General features: G+C 35.8%; 1 long non-coding RNA gene across 5 annotated transcripts in view; it reads left to right on the forward strand.

The window, feature by feature from the left end:
* The first annotated feature begins 4,026 nt into the window (after positions 1–4,026).
* LOC133228635 (uncharacterized) overlaps positions 4,027–21,121 on the forward strand; it is a 120,406-nt gene continuing 103,311 nt past the window's right edge. The window contains exon 1 of one of the 5 annotated variants that reach the window (XR_009730303.1): positions 4,027–5,617. This is a non-coding gene — a long non-coding RNA (uncharacterized LOC133228635). The remainder of the gene's footprint in view (positions 5,618–21,121) is intronic. The other 4 variants (XR_009730302.1, XR_009730305.1, XR_009730304.1 and 1 more) reach the window with 4 other exon arrangements.

The following is a 21,121-nucleotide window of genomic DNA, read 5'->3' on the forward strand; positions in this document are numbered from 1 at the left end:
ATTCCCTTGGTATCTCTAATTTTCTTGAAGAGATCTCTAGTCTTTCCCATTCTGTTGTTTTCCTCTATTTCTTTGCACTGATCACTGAGGAAGGCTTTCTTATCTCTCCTTGCTATTCTTTGGAACTCTGCATTCAGATGCTTATATCTTTCCTTTTCTCCTTTGCTTTTCACTTCCCTTCTTTTCACAGCTATTTGTAAGGCCTCCCCAGACAGCCATTTTGCTTTTTTGCATTTCTTTTCCTTGGGGATGGTCTTGATCCCTGTCTCCTGTACAATGTCACAAACCTCCATCCATAGTTCATCAGGCACTCTGTATACCAGATCTAATCCCTTAAATCTACTTCTCACTTCCACTGTATAAATATAAGGGATTTGATTTAGGCCATACCTGAATGGTCTAGTGGTTTTCCCTACTTTCTTCAATTTAAGTCTGAATTTGGCAATAAGGAGCTCATGATTTGAGCCACAGTTAGCTCCCGGTCTTGTTGTTTTTCCCAGGTCGGTAGGTGCCCAATGTGCTACTGGAGCTCAGTGGAGAAATAACTCCAGAAAGAGTCAAGGGATGGAGCCAAAGCAAAAAGAATACCCAGTTGTGGATATGACTGGTGATAGAAGCAAGGTCCAATGCTGTAAAGAGCAATATTGCATGGGAACCTGGAATGTTAGGTTCATGAATCAAGGCAAATTGGAAGTAGTGAAACAGGAGATGGCAAGAGGTAACGTCGATATTTTAGGAATCAGCAAACTAAAGTGGACTGGAATGGGTGAATTTGCAGGCAGGAATCCCTTAGAAGAAATGGAATAGGCATCATGGTCAACAAAAGAGTCTGAAATGCAGTACTTGGATGCAATCTCAAAAACGACAGAATGATCTCTCTTGGTTTCCAAGGAAAACCATTCAATATCACAGTAATCCAAGTCTCTGCCCCAACCAGTAATGCTGAAGAAGCTGAAGTTGAACGGTTCTTTGAAGACCTACAAGACCTTTTAGAACTAACACCCAAAATAGATGTCCTTTTCATTACAGGGGACTAGAATGCAAAAGTAGAAAGTCAAGGAACACCTGGGGTAACAGGCAAATTTGGCCTTGTTATACGGAATGAAGCAGGGCAAAGGGTAATAGAGTTTTGCCAAGAGAACGCATTGGTCATAGCAAACACCCTCTTCCAACAACACAAGAGAAGAATCTACACAAAGACATCACCAGATGGTCAACTATTGCTATTACAACATTAAAATTATAAATTTTATATTTATAAATTATAAAATTTATAAATTATATTTATAAATTATAAAATTTATATTTATAAATTATAAAATTCTTTTTAACTATTTTGATAAACATTTAAGTAAGATTAGTGTTTCAACATTAAAAAAATTTTTTCTATTCTCATTATATCTATCTGTTGTCTTTTTTCAGATTGGTTATTGCCAGGGAAAAGAAGAAAATAAAACAATATATTACAAAATCCACCAACAACAACTAATTTGACATTCCCAAACTTGTTTTATATTTGTGATCCCAAGTTTTGCTTTCTTTTATGGGTAGTGAGGACTGTAGACATCTGTATAGCAATCTGAATTGAGACTCCTTAGAAATTTTTATAATTTCCCTGCCAATATTTTATGGTGGTCTCACCCATACCCATTTTATTGGCAATTAATTTTCAAGAAAATTTCTATTATTTATTATTTTCATAGTTTTCTTTAATTTTTATTAAAATAATTCTCTTCTGGCAGCACTGTTTTATTGAATTACATTACATAATTGCATTAAATAACCCTGGCACACATGTGTTAGAGAATGAACTTATATTCAGCAAACTCTAGTAAGCAAATATTTCCAATGGCTTAAAGCCTACCTGCCTTGAGTGTTCAGCACTTTGTAGAGGCAGTGGAAACTTGGTTATTGTGATAGTATGATTTATAAGAAAAAATATATTTGGCCACTTAGAAAACCAGTCTTCTGGTCTTCCTTCATAGTTCTTGAATCATAGTCCATATTGAAATAGTCCAAAATTGAAATTTCCTGAGCATAACAGTAGACCAATTTTGCCATAAAATTTGGTCTCCTGTCTTCAGTGGAAACCTTCAGAGTCATAAAGGTAAAATAATGTCTTGTTATTCATAACAAGACCCTTTCCACCACAACTGGGTTTCTATTAATGATGGATTTTGGGCCAGTGCTAAGGATGGTGGTTGGTTGCTAGGGAAAATCACCAAGAATAGAAGCTTGGAATTTTCAGTCCCACATCCTGATTTCTAGGGAGGGGAGAGGGGCTGGAGGGTGAATGAGATACCAATGACCAATGATTTAACTAATGGTGCCTGTGCAGTGAAGCCTCCGTAAAGCCCCCAAAGAACTGAATTTGGAGAGCTTCTGGGTTGATGATCATGTGGAAATTTGCAGAGAGTGATGTGCCTGGAGATGGCATGAAACCTCCAAGATCTTTCCCACATACCTTGTTCTATGTACTCCTTGCATCTGACTGTTCTTGAGATACATTCTTTTAGAATAAACCAGTAATCTAGTATGTAAACTATTTACCTGCTCTTGCAATATAATCAAACCCAAGGAGAAATCCTTGGGAACCTCTGATACATAGCCAGTTGATCAGAAGCCTAAGTAACAACCTGGGCTTGCCAGAGACATCTGGAGGAGCAGGGGATGGTCTTGCAGGACTGAACCCTTAACCAGTGGAATCTGAGGTTACCACTGGGTAGATGACAGAACTGGGTTGAGTTGTTGGAAATCCAGCTGGTGTAGGAGATTTGCTTGGTGTTGTGGGGAACCCTCTCACCACTCACACTGGAGATTGACCTCAGAACAGAAAAAGTTACCCTTGGTAATCAGTTAAGCAGAATTCAGTAAGAGAGTTTCTGTAACATTTATCAAATTCTTCACAACTATTATGTGTTATTTTAGTAATAAGAAACTGGAAAAAAACTTTGATTAATGATGAATCACACTTCCTTTAATAACTTGTTAGAATGAAAGACACAAGAATCACAGATTAAATATGTTTGATGAATATCGAATAACCTGTATCCATATTATTTGAGGCATGTGTTAAGTATATGACACTTCTGTGTTAAAAATGATGATAGGAATAAAATTCACACAAGGATATAACCTAATTAGTTATAAGTATTTTATATACAGTCAGTGCAAATTACTATTGTCTGCAACTCTGAGATCTTTATAAAAACAAGAATAATTTTATAAAAACACAATATATTGAAATATGAGTTAAAATGAGCAGTAAGATATGCATGTAAGTGGGGCTTCTCAAATGGTTCAGTGGTAGAGAATCCACCTGCAATGCAGGAGACTCGGATTTGATCCCTGGGTCCAGAAGATCCCCTGGAGGAGGAAATGGCAAACTTCTCCAGTTTTCTTGCCTGGAGAATCCCATTGTCAGAGGAACCTGATGGGCTACCATCCATGGAGTCACAAAGAGTCAGACATGACTGAGTAACTGAGCATGAATGTTCATACATACATGTAAATGTATCAATGACAAAATGAATTATTTTGAATCAGTGTTCTGTGGTCCAACAATCTTTCAGCATTTAAATAAGTTTGTAAAAGTGCAAGTACACTTTAGTATTTTGCCTCATCTCTTCAGGGTTGTCAAAATTGGCTCAATATTCATTACTATAAAGTGTTTTGAGCCCTTTTTAAAGAGTCATAAAAATTCTAACAAACTATTTAGTGTTGACATGCAAGATAGAAGTCTTGGAGGAAAACAATATAAGGTCAATAAAAAGAATTTGACAAGGTTGTCTCTAACTGAAAAAATGAGGCCAGGATCAAACAAAATCCTTCTACAGTTCCGTTAACATAGCTAACCAATAGATATATGTGATTTTTGTTTGATTAATTTGGATAGGATTTAGGCAGTCTTCACAAAAGAATTTAAAACGTTTATGCTGTTCTCTTCTTTGGTGCACCTAATATTAATTTTACACACATTATCAAAATTCTAGCTAGATTTTATATTTTATGAGAAAAACCCATAATAAGGAATAGATAATAAAGAAATGAGCTCTTGAAATAGAGCAGGAACCTGTGGTCCTTGCCCCCCATATCCTCAGCCTGCCCTTTGTCCCTGAAAAAACTTTAGCCAAGGAGTAAGTTTAATCAGAGAAATGAAAAATGCTAAAACAAAGGAAAAATGGTCCAACAAGACTGAATAATAATAGTTTAGCCATTAATCATAGTCAAGGACTTTAGTTCCCCTTCAAGGGCAATTGATAAGATTCTGTGCCATGACCTTTCAGCTGTCTTCTAGACACTGAAACTCCCAGCAGGTGGAAAATGATAACTACATGATGACCAGACTAGTCATGACATAAGCTGCCATGATTCCAAGAACTGGCCTCAAAGAAATGGGAACAAACTAACCCTGAAACCAAAGACTATCTGTACTTAAAAAATCAAGATGAGGCTCATGAGACCACCACATGACAAATTTCAAGATGACTATCAGAGCTGACTACCATTTCTGCTTGTGGCACCTCCCTGCATTGTTTTGCCCACTGATTGTCAGTGGGGAGAGTCACATTTGGAGGAGAATCCCCTGGTTGCCACCCTCCAAAATAAAACAAACATTCCTTTCCAGCAACCTCGCCTCTTTATTGGCTTCTGAGTCAGGAGCATCCAGACCCCACTTTCAGTAACACTTTTGGAGCCCTATATGGGGCGGTTGTGTTCTCACGACATCTGGCTCCCCAGGATTTCCCCCAGGAGAGCCACAGCCATGACACTGCACCAGAACAGCTGTGAGGAGCCCACAGATCTTGGCTAGCTGGCCCTGAGAGGGAGGCTTTGGGGGGCATTCTAAGAAGTTGCTGAAATCATTTGTTCCTGGGATCCTCCCCGTTTCCCCTCTGCTTACTGCTGGCTGCCAACTTAATGCTTTTCCTTGGTGAAAGGGAAACACGCATTAGGAGGAGGTGATGAGTTTCAAGACTGAGTAAGTCCACTGGTGTGCACTGGGCAAACTTCTCTTTTGAGCATGAAGTGCTATTTGGGCATTTTGCCCATGGTTCTGACATGTGTCTGCTCTGGGGGACCATTTGTGTTAGAGAAGTATTTATCTGGGATTCTTGGTCAGTGGTGATCCTCTCAGAGGACATGTGACAGTTCTGTCTTCTGGTGTGTGAGTGTGCATTCCATATGTGACTTGTACTCTCATTGCCTTTTGTAAAATGGGAAATTCAGGTTCAACTCATTAGAAAACTTTAAGCAATGAAACTATGACTAAAGAAAAAGAAAGATAATTTTTTAAAAACTGTGTTGCTGACAGTATTCCTCAGACTCCAGAGAAAATTGGTTAAGATGAAACTCTTGAAATTCCAAAACTTTTTTGTTTTTGCAAATGCAGTTAGAGAAAGCTAGCTTGATAAATGCTGTTTTCAAAATTCTAACCCTGAGAGAGAGAGAAAAAAAAATATGCCCAAGAGAAAGCTTGAAATTAACTCTTATCATGTCCTTGAAATACAAACACAGCTCACTTTGCCTGAGACTTTAGCCTTGGGTTAATTAGAACTTCAAGCCAAGGGGGGATAAAAGGAGTTGGTAGGGAAGGAGAGAAGCCTTTTAAACTCAAGTGAGTAAATTCAAATTATTCCAACTGTTATTCATGAGCTGATAAGTTCTATATTGAAATATAAAATTTGAGATCTCTGTCTGAATATCATGTGTCTATATGTGATATTGTCATGAATGGTTTTAAAGGCTTTCAGATAAAGTCTTTGAAAAAATTGTGTTTCAGGGATGTTTATCTAAATAATTTTTTCCAGATTTTTGGTAACTTTAAATTTTAGTGTTTTTCTAAATTATGTTTTCTGATGAAAATCAATTGATTGTCTAAATCATTTTTAAGGTAAAATACTGATACATTACTGAACAAATTTATGTTTACCTAATTTTGCCTTCTTATGAGAGAAAAAGCACTAAAGATGTTTGGGTTTATTAAACACACATCTCATACCACATTAAAGAGAAATTATGCTATGAGGAAAATCTACGTTTTTAGAGGTTATGGAATGTGTTCTTAAGTTTGCCAATCAGTAAATAATAGTATAACAGTTCAATTATTTGTTTCTTGGGTTTTTAAGACCTTTAACGTTTAACAATTGTAATATGTAATTAAAACTACTAAAAATGACAAAGCATTTCATTGTGTAAAGCAAGAAGAATATGTGCTGTCAGCAAGAGAAGGTATAAAGAAAGGAGTTTTTAAAATTTTTGGGGGGGGAAAAATGATGATAATAATTTTGTCCTAGAGCTGTTTGTTTCTGGATAGGGAAAATTAAGGGACAAATCATGTGGATACAAAAAGTAATTAAAAAAAAAAAGTTTGTGGAAAAAAGGGAACTTTGAAAAAAAAGAATTTTCTGTTTTCAGGAGTGATTAAGATTAGACTGGATTTAATTAAATCCACATAGTATTTAAATTTAGTTAAATGAACTTTGTTGTCAATAGTAAGCTGATACAAGACTGAAATTTGGTTGTCTTACTCCCTGTAAGTAAATTTTTCAAAAATATTCAAAAAATATTTTTCAAAAATATTCAGGAAAATAACAAATTTTTCCTGAAATATTGAACTGCTTTTGATAACAAACTGTAAGTTTCTTTCTCTAGCTATCTTTGAGTATTCCAAAGAGCCCCTAATGCTAATGTGCTGTGCTTAGTCATGTCAGACAAGTTGTGACCCCATGGACTATAGCCTGCCAGGCTCCTCTGTCCGTGGGATTTTCCAGGCAGGAATACTAGAGTCGGTTACCATGCCCTTCTCCAGGGGATCTTCCCAACTCAGGGACTGAGCCCACCTCTCCTGCATTGGCAGACAGACTGTTCACTACTGAGCCACCAGGGAATCCTCTAAAAAGTCCCTAGGCATCTCAGAAGAAATATTAAAGTAACTCGGATTATTTGATATGTTAAATTATATGGGAAACATTTGATAACTTTCAGATCATACTGTTGAACTGGGTAAGAAATGTAAAGAATTCTAATGGAAAACTATTGTTTTGCTTAAAATCATATTTTTGACCCCATCCAATGTTCTGGATGGAAAAAATTGTCTGTTCAAGTTATCACAAAGTATACTTACCTATGATGTTTATCACTACCTCTTGAGAGGGAATTCCTCACTAAGTCAGATGCCTATTGCCTGAATGTAGCTTAAGAAATGAATATTCACGTTTCAATTACTGTCCATGCTGAATTATTTTAAAATAAATTACTGGCATTGTAAAAATTTTTTTTTCATTGGTAGTTGAGGGGGAGCAGGTAAAATTTCCTAATTTTCCAAGTTGAATTCAATCTCTGTTGCATTTTTCCCCACTTTCCACAATGGAGGGGATTCTACGGTATTAAAAACCCACACTGTTATTAGAATTTTAGCTTCACCAACTGTCTCAGTTTCTTTCAGATAGAACTTCATTATCTTTCGTATAGTTTTCTGCCACTGGATCCTTTTTTAGTTTCTAGCATGTAGTCTTCCCATCTTCCAACCTGTTAATTATTAATATTTTCAGAATAATTTGTTTTTCAATGTCAATTCATGTAACTTTTAAAAAGTTTTCACACCTTCTCATTGCCTTCTCATAACAATGAAATCCTAAACCGATTCAATGCTAATCAAAATCTAACCTTCTCTGTCTTCATTCTCACTATCTGACGTTCTCTGCCTCTTTTTTTCCCCCTATATTTTATCTCCACCAAATTGCCTATGTTTCAATGCCTATACACCACCAATATACTGTGTTTTAAATGACCTCATTTTCACACACCTGCTCTTTTGCCCCGGATTCACTTATCTTTTTTCTTCATCCAGCTAATCTTAATCCATCTTTTAAATTCAAATGTCCTTTTCCCTCAAAATTTTTTCCACTGGCCTGGGTCACAAAGAGTCTGATGCCCCGCACATAAACCTGTGAAACATCATTGGTTCCTTAAAATATAAAATTTAACTACTGTGTTGCTCTTCTCTTTTCCAATTGGCCATGAGCTCTCCAAGCTCATGGACTGATCATATCTGAGAATTTGGAATCCTGAAACCTTAGAACACTCCTTAGCAAAATGTAAGTACAATAACTGCATCTTAATTTACTTCAATTAAATGTGTAAGTGTGTAATCTTGGACTTCGTTTCACATTTCCTTTAGCTTAGCTTCTTCATCTATACATAACTACACATACTTAGTGAGTTGTACTAAGTTTTAAAAGAGACTATCCATGTAGTGCTTGGTCAGTATTAAATGCTGAAAAATGTTAGTTCACGTCACGGTTCCACCAAAGCATATATTGGAAACTTGTTGGGTGGTTCCCCTTAATACTTCTGTAGGATTTTCTGTTTATGTAAGTGATGCAAGAGCTACTTCTAGCACTTATTACAAGACTCCTCTGGCCATAGTTAATGGGCCCAGGATGATTTCTGATATAAAAGCATCAAGGGTTTCCTTCCCTAGTATCTGAGCCTGAGAACTAAAAAGATCTGTGGATGTTTTGAAATGTAAATGGATACCGAGGCAGAAGCAGAGATGAAAGAAATAGAAGGACCTAGAAGGCATTTAACTTTCTACTTTCAGATATTTCTTACAATCCAAATACATTCCTGTTTTCAGGCCCTATGTTTATTTTTTATATAAGTTCCTCTTTTGCTTGTCGCTAGATTCCTGTTTTACAAACAAAACATTCTAACCAAAACAAATGAGATTAAGTTCTCTTTAGAAAACAGTGTAATTATGGTTTTCTAACAATGCACCTTAATCAGATAATCAATGGCTGATGGCTTGGGCTGATATGCTGTGTTTATATTAAAAATATGAGCTGGCAATATGTGACCCAAAATAATGAGTCATGGTTTTCACGATATTCAATTTTCAACATCTACAAAAGGGAATTACAGAGGCAAGCAACAAAATATGTATTCCATAAGCAGGTAAAGAACATAATAATCACCCATTTATAACTGTTTTTATCATTTCACTGATAAGACACTTCAGAAATTGTAAAATATGTCCTTGCTGTCCTGGATGTGGGTATCATGGGCCATTTCTTTAATGAGCATCAACTTTCTTTACCTTCACTCAATGTCATGTCTCATCTATCGATTCTTCCCTCCATCAAGATCAATGCACCAAAAAAATCTGTTTACTTTATAATGCAATATAAAATATAAATGCTTTGAAATATTAATGCCCAAAGGATTATTTCATTTGAATAGGAAAAGAGGACACAATTCCCTTGCTGCCTTTCAAAAACTATTATTACTGTGAATTTCAAAAGTGTGGAAGTAAGATTAAATAGACTTGGGAGAAAACAATGCTAAACATATTTTAAAATAGCAAATAAAAGTTGTGGATGGCACTTCTTCCAAACAATCAAGATTCATTGCCTTTAAAATCTACTTCTGAAGTGAAACTCTTCAGAACTCCACTGCTCAGAGTAACTCAATGCTGAGCTTTGATGTCCGAAGAGGTTTTCTGCATGAACTTTCAATTATGCAGACTGTGCCTCGCTTACATTTTCAGAGCCCTCTCACCTAGATTGAATTGTTGTTCCTTTGCACTTGCATTCTCTCTGATTCATTTTTTCCCCCTGTCTCATCAGAGTGCTTCATATCATGTTTTCACATCCTCCTACCTTTCACACACACAACAAAATGATGGTACACAAATGCTGGCTTTGGGGGACTTAATCATTAATTGATGTGTGGAGAGATCTCCTTCTTCATATCAGCATATAGATTTCCTCATGACTTACAAAAGGAGGGTGCTGCCTTTTAAGTTGAGGGGAATAGCCTGACCCATCAAAACAGATCATAGATACAGATATAGATACAAAATATGCACACGCATGTATATGGTATTACATCAGTTTAACCTTTATAATGCCTGTGTACTCCGTCACTGAGTTGTGTCCAACTGTTTGCAACTCCAGCTGTAACCTGCCAGGATCCTCTGTCCATGGGATTTCCCAAGCAAGAATACTTGAGTGAGTTGTCATTTCCTTCTCCAGGGGGCCTTCCCAACCCAGGGATCTAACCCACATCTCCCGCTTGGAAGACAGATTCTTTGCCACTGAGCCACCAGGGTTAACCTTTATAAATACATATATTATATAATTATACAAGTGATATATTTATATTAAAGGTGTATAGAATATACCCTTTTTTGCCGATTTAGCAAATTACAGGGCATCTTCAGGACAGAAAGACTATGATTCTAAATCTTCCCATTACATGTAATATGTGGTCTCTGGTCATAAGATACTTATACATAATCAATGAGTTAGGGAAAACAGAAACATAAACACTTCAGTTACTGAACTTTTAATTTAAAAGTTTAAATCAAAAAAGTCATTTAAATCTAAAAAGTCATTCTTTTTCCCACTTAAAGGCCTTTGCACATGCTTTCTCCACCTGAAAGTCTCTTCCTCTTGTTTCAGCTGAACCACTGCTTCTCAGGGAGATCCTCACCTGACCTTTATATCTAAATTATGTCTTTCTTTTACCTCCTCTCCTAGTACTATAAGTTTCCTTTATGTAAAGTATATTAATGTATCTGACCATGGTGGGTATTCAGTGCCTTGCACAGTACTAGCTCATCATAAATATTCTCTTTATCTATTGGCTAGAATGAATATGTGAATGAATGAAAGAATGAATGAAAAGATAAAGAAGTGAAAAATGAAGAATGGTGGGAATTCCTGAAGTTCAGCCATATAGTGGGTTTTCAACTTTTCCTTAAGATCAGGCCATATACATTCTTAGCTTGGGGGCAGAATAGTAGGATCAGTTCAGTTCAGTCACTCAGTCGTGTCCGACTCTTTGTGACCCCATGAATCACAGCACACCAGGCCTTGCTGTCCATCACCAACTCCCAGAGTTCACTCAAACTCACATCCATCGAGTCGGTGATGCCATCCAGCCATCTCATCCTCTGTCGTCCTCTTCTCCTCCTGCCCCTAATCTCTCCCAGCATCAGAGTCTTTTCTAGTGAGTCAACTCTTTGCCTGAGGTGGCTAAAGTACTGGAGTTTCAGCTTTAGCATCATTCCTTCCAATGAACACCCAGGACTGATCTCCTTTAGGATGGACTGGTTGGATCTCCTTGTAGTCTAGGGGACTCTCAAGAGTCTTCTCCAACACCACAGTTCAAAAGTATCAATTCTTTGGTGCTCAGCTTTCTTCACAGTCCAACTCTGACATCCATACATGACCACAGGAAAAACCATAGCCTTGACTAGACGGACCTTGTTGGCAAAGTAATGTCTCTGCTTTTGAATATGCTATCTAGGCTGGTCATAACTTTCCTTCCAAGGAGTAAGCGTCTTTTAGTTTCATGGATGCAATCACCATCTGCCGTGATTTTGGAGCCCCCCAAAATAAAGTCTCTCACTGTTTCCACTGTTTCCCCATCAATTTCCCATGAAGTGATGGGACCGTATGCCATGATCTTCGTTTTCTGAATGTTGAGTTTTAAGCCAACTTAAAACTCTCCTCTTTCACCTTCATCAAGAGGCTTTTTAGTTCCTCTTCACTTTCTGCCATAAGGGTGGTGTCATCTGCATATCTGAGGCTATTGATATTTCTCCCGGCAATCTTGATTCCAGCTTGTGCTTCTTCCAGCCCAGTGTTTGTCATGATGTACTCTGCATAGAAGTTAAATAAGCAGGGTGACAATATACAGCCTTGACATATTCCTTTTCCTATTTGGAACCAGTCTGTTCCATGTCCAGTTGCTTCCTGACCTGAATATAGGTTTCTCAAGAGGCTGGTCAGGTGATCTGGTATTCCCATCTCTTTCAGAATTTTCCACACTTTATTGTAGTCCACAGAGTCAAAGGCTTTGGCATAGTCAATAAAGCAGAAATAGATGTTTTTCTGGAACTCTCATGCTTTTTTGATGGTCCAGTGATTTTAGAGCCCAAGAAAATAAAGTCTCTCACTGTTTCCATTGTTTCCCCACCTATTTTCCATGAAGTGATGGAACCAAATGCCATAATCTTCATTTTTTGAATTTTGAGTGTGAAGTCAGCCTTTTCACTCTCCTCTTTCACCTTCATCAAGAGGCTCTTTTGTTCCTCTTCACTTTCTCTGCCATGAGAGTGGTGTCATCTGAGTATCCGAGGTTATTAATATTTCTCCTGGTAATCTTGATTCCAGCTTGTGCTTGATCTGTGTTAGTCCTTGTTACCGGTGATGTTATCTGTGTTATTTGTGCCCTGGAAAGGCACCTGTACACCTCCCTGGACTGCTGTGCAGGGTGGTTCTGGCTGCTCTTCTGTTTGGCATAGCTTCCAAGCCCTATATTCTGACCCAACTGTGACAAATTCCACCTCTGATTAAAGTAGTCAAAATTGATTTCAGTTAATTATACCCACTATGGAAGCATTCATTTGCTGGTGTTTAAGAGTACTGAGTCTAGATTTGGACTCTTTGGTTCAAATCTTAGCTGTACTACTTGTTAGCCATTTAAACTTGGATGCGATTTCCCTTCTCTGTGCCTTGGTTTCCTCATTTCATAAGTGAGTGTAAAGGAAGATTCTATGATGAGCACTGGCACACTGTATGTAATATGTTCTTCTATTACAATTAGTAAAACCATTTGCTTGATCATATAAACTATATTCCCATCAGAAACATAAACAGTATTGTCCCTTCATTTTTACTTATTTATATAGTCTTTCTTTACTGTGTGTTTATAATATAGTTACCCAAGAAAACCCAACTGTAAATTTACATTACAAAATACCTTCTCTAGTTCAGTACCTCACTTAACTTTGATAAGAAAGCCTTATGACTCCCAGGCTCATGAAAGTCTAATGAAGACTTGTCATATAAATTGTGACAAGTGAATCTTTATTACTAACTTTCACTAGTCCTTGGTCAAAACCTTCTTAGCCCTTCAAATGACTATTTCAGAGCATCATCTGCCTGCTCATTCTCATATCTTGAAAACATTTAGGCCATTTGATATTATTTGCTTCATAATCTTGCCACTCAGATTTCTTAAATGTGTGAACTACATACTTTGTCTTCACTTCCTGACTCACCACTGGAACATGTCCTATAACTTTATATACTGAGAACATTCTCATTAGTGTCACCAACAATCTCCCTATGCCAGATTCCAAGGATAATTTGTGTACTTATCACACTGTAAAGTCACTGTTCCACGGGACAGAATTGTTCACGTCATCCTCCTTAAAATTCTATATCCCTTTAGTTTCCATATCACAGACTTTACTGGTCATTTTCACATCTTTTCATCTCTGTGGACACCTCTTCCATGGTTCATGCTTGCATTTTTGGTGTTGCTTGTGATTTACCAGAAAGCACGAACTCCTTGGTCACTCTCCTAGTTTCAACTACTGATCCACTGATGTTCCCCTCAAGATTTTCTTTGCCTGAGCTTCCACATATATTCTAGATATAGTACAGATGTACTTGCTTGAAACCTTTTGCATGTATGGTTATTCTGGGCACCTGGTAGAGGTTTTGTACTAAGATACAGAGAGTTGAGAGTCTAAAGGTTACGTGCACAACAACTGAAGAGATTATGTGAATATCTTGAGTAGAAGAGGGTCAGAAAGTTGAGAAATCTGAAAGGAGAAATGTCTGGTATTAGATAATGTAACTTCCTATTAACGACTCTCCTGCTTTAATGCCTTACATGAAGTGTACTTTTGATGGTCAGGATTTGTGAGTGTAAAAAAATGATAGTGAGGATTGATAAAAGAAATGTCTTCTGAAGCCAGAAGGATATTGTTTAATGGTATTGAATATAAAAGATTGAATTATATTATTTCTGTCCAGTGAAGGATCTGATTTATAACTCAGATCCCATCAAGAATTACTTCCTCTACTATACAAAATAAAATATAATAAACACTCCTATCACTACAGTGTGACAAAGAATGTAAAAGGCACCAAATATACCAGCACATCAGAAATTGAGAGAAACATCACTCCATGGTACCCGAAATTAAGGGTAGGCATTTTTCACAGCATATTGGAGAGATGCAGTTTTTTGAACAATTCAGTTGTTACTCCTTTTCTTTAAAATCTAATAGCAAAGTGCAATAGCATAGCCTGAGCAATCTCTCCTGTTACAAGAAAGTGACAACCAGGGCAGACCAAATTGAAATGGGAATATTATGTGTCATCAGAAAAGAAACAGCAGAACTTGTATGAAGAGAGAAGAGGAGGAATTTTGACATCAATAGACAGAGTAATTACATCAGCCTCTGATTATAAGCTTTACTGGCTGCTCAGTTAAGAAAAAAGACTGTGTATAGTTTATATATTTTTCAATTGTTGTGACTAAGATTGTATAAAGTACATATTTTCCATTTCATAATTTGAATCCAGCTTTAAAAGAGACTATTTCATTGTTTTCATAAAAGATGAGCTAAATAATCCCTTCATGGAAGGTTTGAGATACGAACTGTGTAAGACATTTTCTTGATAATGCAATAAGGTTTCACATACACAGAGCAGACAAAGTCAGGCCAGGTAAGCAGGAAAATCCACAGACTGCTGTGGTAATAAGTTGACTTTTACCTGGAAGTTTTATATGCTTGAGGACAACTGTAAGAATATTCATTGAATTCAATACTGCGTCCCATAATCCTGTCTTATCATAACTTACACCAATGTAACATGTTATATTTTATACTGAAATTTAAAGTAATGATTCATAGATACACAATCTATATGTGAGATTTATTTTTATATTAATAAAAATGTATTGAAATCCTACTAATTGTGTAACCTATTTTGGTGATGTGGAAAAAAAAGTGTTAGTTACTCAGTCATGTCCAACTTGGACTGTAGCCCACCGGGCTCCTCTGTCCATGGAATTTTCCAGGCAAGAATAATGGAGTGAGTAGTCATTCCCTTCTCCAGGGGATCTTCCTGACCTAAGGATCAAATCCTATTCTCCTGCACTGCAGGCAGATTCTTTACCATCTGAGTCTTTACCATGAAAGAGATTAACCTTTTACTTTCTTGAAGTTTTTCTTCTAGTTGAGAGGAGAGTAAATTAATATATCGTAAAACTCAAAATCAATATATGTTGTGAAGCCAATAGTAAACAAACAAATAAAAAAAAAGTAGGAACAGTAGTCAGGGAAGTCTTTTCTGAGTAGGTGAGATTTGAGCCAAGTTTTAAATGAAGTGAGGGAGTGAGATATGAGAAGACTGAGGAGAAAGTTCTAGAAAGGAGAATGCCTACAAATGCCCTTTGGTATGAAAACACTGAATTCAAGGTCAAGGACAACGAGAAGGATATGTTGGAAGAATGGTGGGAATGCTCATGTCAAGAGTATGTGTACGCCCTTTGACTTGAACTGTTGGATAAATGAAGGTCTTGTTACAGAGCCTCAGAAAATTTGGAGAGAACAAAGCTGTAGGTTAAATTAGTCAAAATTCAGATACCATTTTACAACATGCAGGAAATCATTAGGATGAGATTTAACATGGAGAATTAGAAGGTAACAAAACCTCTGGAAGAGCTCAGGGAATCAGAGAAAGCTACTAGCAGCTTCAAGGTATCAGAGAGGGAAGAAACCACAGGAAATGGCTACCAATGATTTCAATTTCCTGGAGCAGCAAAATGAGTGATTCAGAGGAAGTTATTCATACACTATCTCCAAGAGAAGCTCTCTTCTGTTGCCTGCTGAAATCTGTGACCTTTATTTCTTGTCTGAACAGCATTGACTTTGGATCAAGTGCCACATATCAGGGTAAAAGCATTCTGTGGGTTGCTTCAGAAAAGGAGCCACATCTGGTACAATAGCTTATACTGAGGTCATCAATTAATTGTATTTATGATGCTCTCCATCCTTCTTTTCATCGTATTTAAACACACCAAATAGATGACTTAAAAGAAGACCTACCACAAATCAACGTTCATTCATCTTTTAAGTCTTTCATGGTAGCACTAAATTCCGTCATTCCTCTAGACATGTCATACTGGTTTCTGTTTTTCATTTTACTAAAACATAAATTAGTGGTAGAGGGGAGACCAGTTCCAGAACTTACACTTGATTCTTTCTAATATGATAGATGTTGAAGCAAGGTACAACTAGCCAAAGGAAAAATTCTGTGAATTTCCAAATAAGGAGAAAACATTGTGGAAAAACCCACAGACACACTGAGCTCACTTTAACATACACTCCTTCCAAAACTCCATTTATCACCAGACTGCCACAATCCCCTCTCTGATTCATGGTCCAGAGGGTGATTTTTTGATCTTTAAAGATTATTTTTACTTCAGAGTTTATTAATTCTTCAAAATCCTGGAAATTTTCTTCTTTTTAGACCACAGCCATCCTCTAAAATGGACACAGGAACACTTTAGGAGAAATAGAAGGAAACTTTAGAGTACCTCTGCTTGTCAGTGTCTCTGGTCCTTCTTTAGACATATCCATCATTCTCTTCTTTCAAGGAATATAGGACTGTAATTTGCCTCCAGTCTAGAATTAGCTGAAAACTTATGACTTTCCATTATACTAACTCAATCAGGTATATCCACCAACCAAGAGATTATTTTTCTATTATCTGAATTAAGGAAGAATTTAATAGCATGCCTATCTATTTCAATTTCATGAACCTCATGATTGATTAGCCATGGCCAAATATCGCAGCTTGCCAAACTTACTGATTTTACCTCACCCTGCTTTTCATGACAGCTATCATGCTTATTGTGTCATTTGTAATTAACCTATGGCACTCGGCCTCTGCCATTTTAAAATCTTACCTTTAACAAAAATATCAGCAAGACTGTATCCATGCTCACATTTCTCACCTTCATTCCTGCTTTCTGAGAACAATATCAGAGGTTTTAAAGGATGTTCTATCACCAATGTTCTTTTTTTTTAAAGTTTTTATTTGGGTATAGTTTCTTTACAATGTTATGTTAATTTTTTCTGTACAGCAAAGTGAATCATATATATATATATATATATATATATATATATATATATATAATCCCTCTTGTTTGGATTTCTTTCCCATTTAGTTCACCACAGAGCACTGAATAGAGTCTCTGTGCTATGTAAGTAGCTTCTCATCAGGTATCTGTTTTATACACCGTATTGTGTATATGTTAATCCCAATCTACCAGTTCATACCCCCTCTTCTTCCCTGTTTGTGTGCAGACATTTGTTCTCTATATCTGTGTCTCTATTTCTGCTTTGCAAATAGGTTCAGCTGTGCCATTTTTGTAGATTTCATATATATGCATTGATATGTGATACTTGTTTTTCTCTTTCTGACTTACTTTACTGTTTGACAGTCTCTAGGTCAATCCACATAATGCTATAGTACAGTTTATTGGACCCTGCCGGGGAAATAATTGGGTAAGCAATTCACCATCATTAATTCATATTTATACACCTATCTCTCTAGTTTTTGGATTCCTTGGTCTAGATAATGCAAAAGGATTTCTGGCATCTTACCTTCCTTTAATGTAGGTGATTATGGTGTTCAGATTTTGAGCTATTACTGTCACTCCTAGAAGCTTGAACTAATACGGCATTATGACTGTATGGTGAGGTGTTTCTATGTTGCCAAGCATGGCTTGATCTAATGCTACATTCCTTCTTCCTTGATCTTAAACCTTTAGAATCCATTCATATTTACGTTTCCTAGATTTATGCTGATAGACATTTGTAAAATTCTGCAATTTTTTATCATGTATAAGCTACCTTGACCTAGGGAGCTTATATCAGTAGAGCTTCATTCTACTGATTTTTAAGTCTGGAAGTAAAAAGAGATCATCTATGTGGGACCTAAAAAGAAACAATAATACTAGAAATTATGACTTCCTGATGAATTTTAGGCAAGTCTTTCACTTATCTAGAAGAAGTTTTGAAGATGATGAACAGCAAATTTTCAGCAAAGAGTCTCCCAGGTCTGTGAAAACATATAAAGGAATGAATAATGCTCATAAGCATACAGTAAAGAGCTGGCAAGAGTGAAGGAAACTGAGGATTATGGATAACAATACCAATAAAATAATTCAGTGACATTCTGAATATTTACACATAATTTCATTATTTGAAATTTAGTTAAAAAGCAAAATGTCTGTATTCTTAACTCATTTAGAAAGGGAAACTTAAGCACCTTCTTTTTGCCCTATAGACCTTTAAGAGGGAGGTCTTCCAAAATGTCAGTAGGTTTTGCAATCTATAACATCAAATAAAAAACTTACTTTATAATTAGTTATACTATAAAACCTATTGACCTGGTAGTTAAACAACTAAAATTTTTAGACAAGGCAATATCACTACCTTTTTTTGATTTTCTTTGATTCTCAAAAATAATTACACAAAATTTCAGATGTGTGTTATTTAAAATAAGAAATAAAAGATTATAAAATGGTGACTTGATTTCTGTTATCTCAGAAATTTTAAATAGCTCAAATTGAATATTGGTGCTTAAATTCAGGCATGAAGTAAAAAGCTGTTTTATTTCGTGTTATTCTGCTAAACTCAAGATTATTTTGTTCAGAATATATTAATTATTTTAAATACGAGAATACTTAAGTGAAGTTTAGTTCAGTTCAGTTCAGTCGCTCAGTCGTGTCTGACTCTTTGCGACCCCAAAAAGACCTGACAAATTTAAAGGCAGTATTTAATTTGCTTATCCAAGTTTTCTATGTCTCACTTCTCTCTTTCACCTTATCTTAAATCTTATATCTTTTAAAATTTACGTAGAAAATGTTTAGTTCAGAACAGAATGACAACAAATACACATTAAAAAGCTAACCTAAAGCCAGTTTGTTATTTTAAAACTTGAATATGTTTTATGCATAAGCATCAATGATTCCTTTATAAAATAACAAAAAACTATGAAAAAGTATCTTAGTTTTAAACCACATGTCTCCAATAAAGCACTTGCATAATTAGAAACACAGCAACAATTCAGTGGAGTTAAAACTAGACATAATCAGGGACAGAGCAATTAAGTTATAATAAAGAGTATAGGGCCCATCTATACTCTTTATTATAGTTTAACATAGATGATAGAAGTGCATTGATGTTAGAAATATTGATGATGGATTTTACATGAGATGGGAAATAATGACTTCCCTGTAGTCATTTTCCTATGCATTCACCACATTTTTTTATTACCAAATCCTTCAGCTTTATTTTGTTATATTTTTCCATTGTCAGCATTCAAAGTTAAGGCACTGTACTGAGACTGGTTTAAAACAGTCATCACAAAGATAATTCAGAACACTTCCAAGTAAATATTTGAAGCAAGGTTTTTAGCAGAACTCATAGAAAGTTAACACATTACTTGAATTATATGGTCTAAGCCATGGAAAGAGAAATAAAAACAATCCTCCAGATGTGTTAAGAATTAGAGAGCATCAAATTGTTTAAACAATCCAGAGTATTTAAAGAAATAGGAGCAAATCCTGATTGGTAACTTCACAAAAGCAAGAATGAAATATGAGTGCCTTTATGGTCAGACCTGGAGGATTTTTTTTTCAATTTATGGTTTCATTATATTTGTTTCTGTATGTGAACTGCCACAAAACATAAAACCAGAAAATACATGAAGAACCTTTTGAGAGACATAGCATCCTACACATGTAAATCTTGGTGCCTCTTTGTCTTCATGGCTAGTATATGTATTCTGGTGGTAACAAGAATTTGTATTAAGCTTACTTCTTCATTTTAAGTCCCCTCAGAGTCCATAATGGCACTAAGGCAGTAAATACTGTACAACATTGTAATTCTGTCCAGTTCTAGAGACAACAATCACTTGGCATGATTAGAGGTGAACGAGTTTCAATTATGAAGTTGCTCTGCATCTTCTTTTTTTTTTTTTTTTTAGAGAAAAAATATTTTGGAATTATTTCTTTCATGTTAAAATAGAATCTTAAACGATTAGAAAAGTGATTCTGCAGTATAAAATGAGCATAAAATATTATAACAAAGTTGATTATATCCCAGGAATACAGAGTTGGTTTCATTTTAGAAAACCAACTAATGTAGCTCATCACACTCATAGAAAGCATGGAGGAAATCATTATCTCAATAGAGTTATAAAAAACACTTGATAATGTCATGTTGTGTGTTCGTTGCTCAGTCGTGTCTGACTTTTGCGACCCCATGGACTGTAGCCTGCCAGGCTCCTCTGTCCATGGGGGATGCATCTTCTTAAATAACCTTTCCTTCTCAAAAACAAAAGAAACGATGAAAGTATTTTGAAAGAAAAATAGGGCCAGAAAAAGAAATAAGACCATATAGTAAAAGACATGTTGTTACTGTGATGATTTTAAACTGTTTATCAAAAACCTAGATCTAGTATTAAACATAAATATCTATATTTCCACATATAATATGGGCTATCAATATAATATGTAATATCAATATAATTTTCACATTTGTAATATCAATATAATGAACTCCAAGGCTATAAGGTGAGAAGATAATTCAGAGGAAAGATGCTAAATGAAGAAAGAGATTATTTTGAAACAGGGTACCTCATTTGATGATTCGTGGCAACCTCTAGACCTAATTCTTTTTACCTCAAGTCAGAAAAGATGAGGAAATTTGACCACTGCTCAACAATATTTCAGTAGAAACAATGTTTTTGAAAATTGATACATTGTAGAGTGTACTCTACAGTTTTTTCCAAAACTGTAGAGTTTTAACAAATGCAAAATTAATTATAAAAAGGTCCATTTTTTTTGAGGATTAGCTTTTATTTTGACTTTGCCTGATACTGCATTTTTACAAAATAGTGAAAATAAACTTACTTGCCATAATGATTTGGTACTAAAGAGCACTTTACACTGAATTAGTAGCAATTTTCTAGTGATTTTGTAAGATGATCCATATTTTAAAATGGCAATCTGTAGTTTATGGGCTTCCTTGGTGGCTAAATTGGTAAAGAATCTTCCTGCAATGCAGGAGATCCAGGTTCAGTTCCTGGGTTGGAGAGGTCCCCTGGAGAAGGGAATAGAAACCCACTCCAGTATTCTTGCCTGGAGAATTCCATGAACAGAGGAGCCTGGTGGAATAAGATAATCCATATTTTAAAATGGCAACCTATAGTTTATAAGATGTATGTATAAG

Source organism: Bos javanicus, chromosome 17 (assembly GCF_032452875.1).
Source record: "Bos javanicus breed banteng chromosome 17, ARS-OSU_banteng_1.0, whole genome shotgun sequence".
Taxonomy (NCBI): domain Eukaryota; kingdom Metazoa; phylum Chordata; class Mammalia; order Artiodactyla; family Bovidae; genus Bos; species Bos javanicus.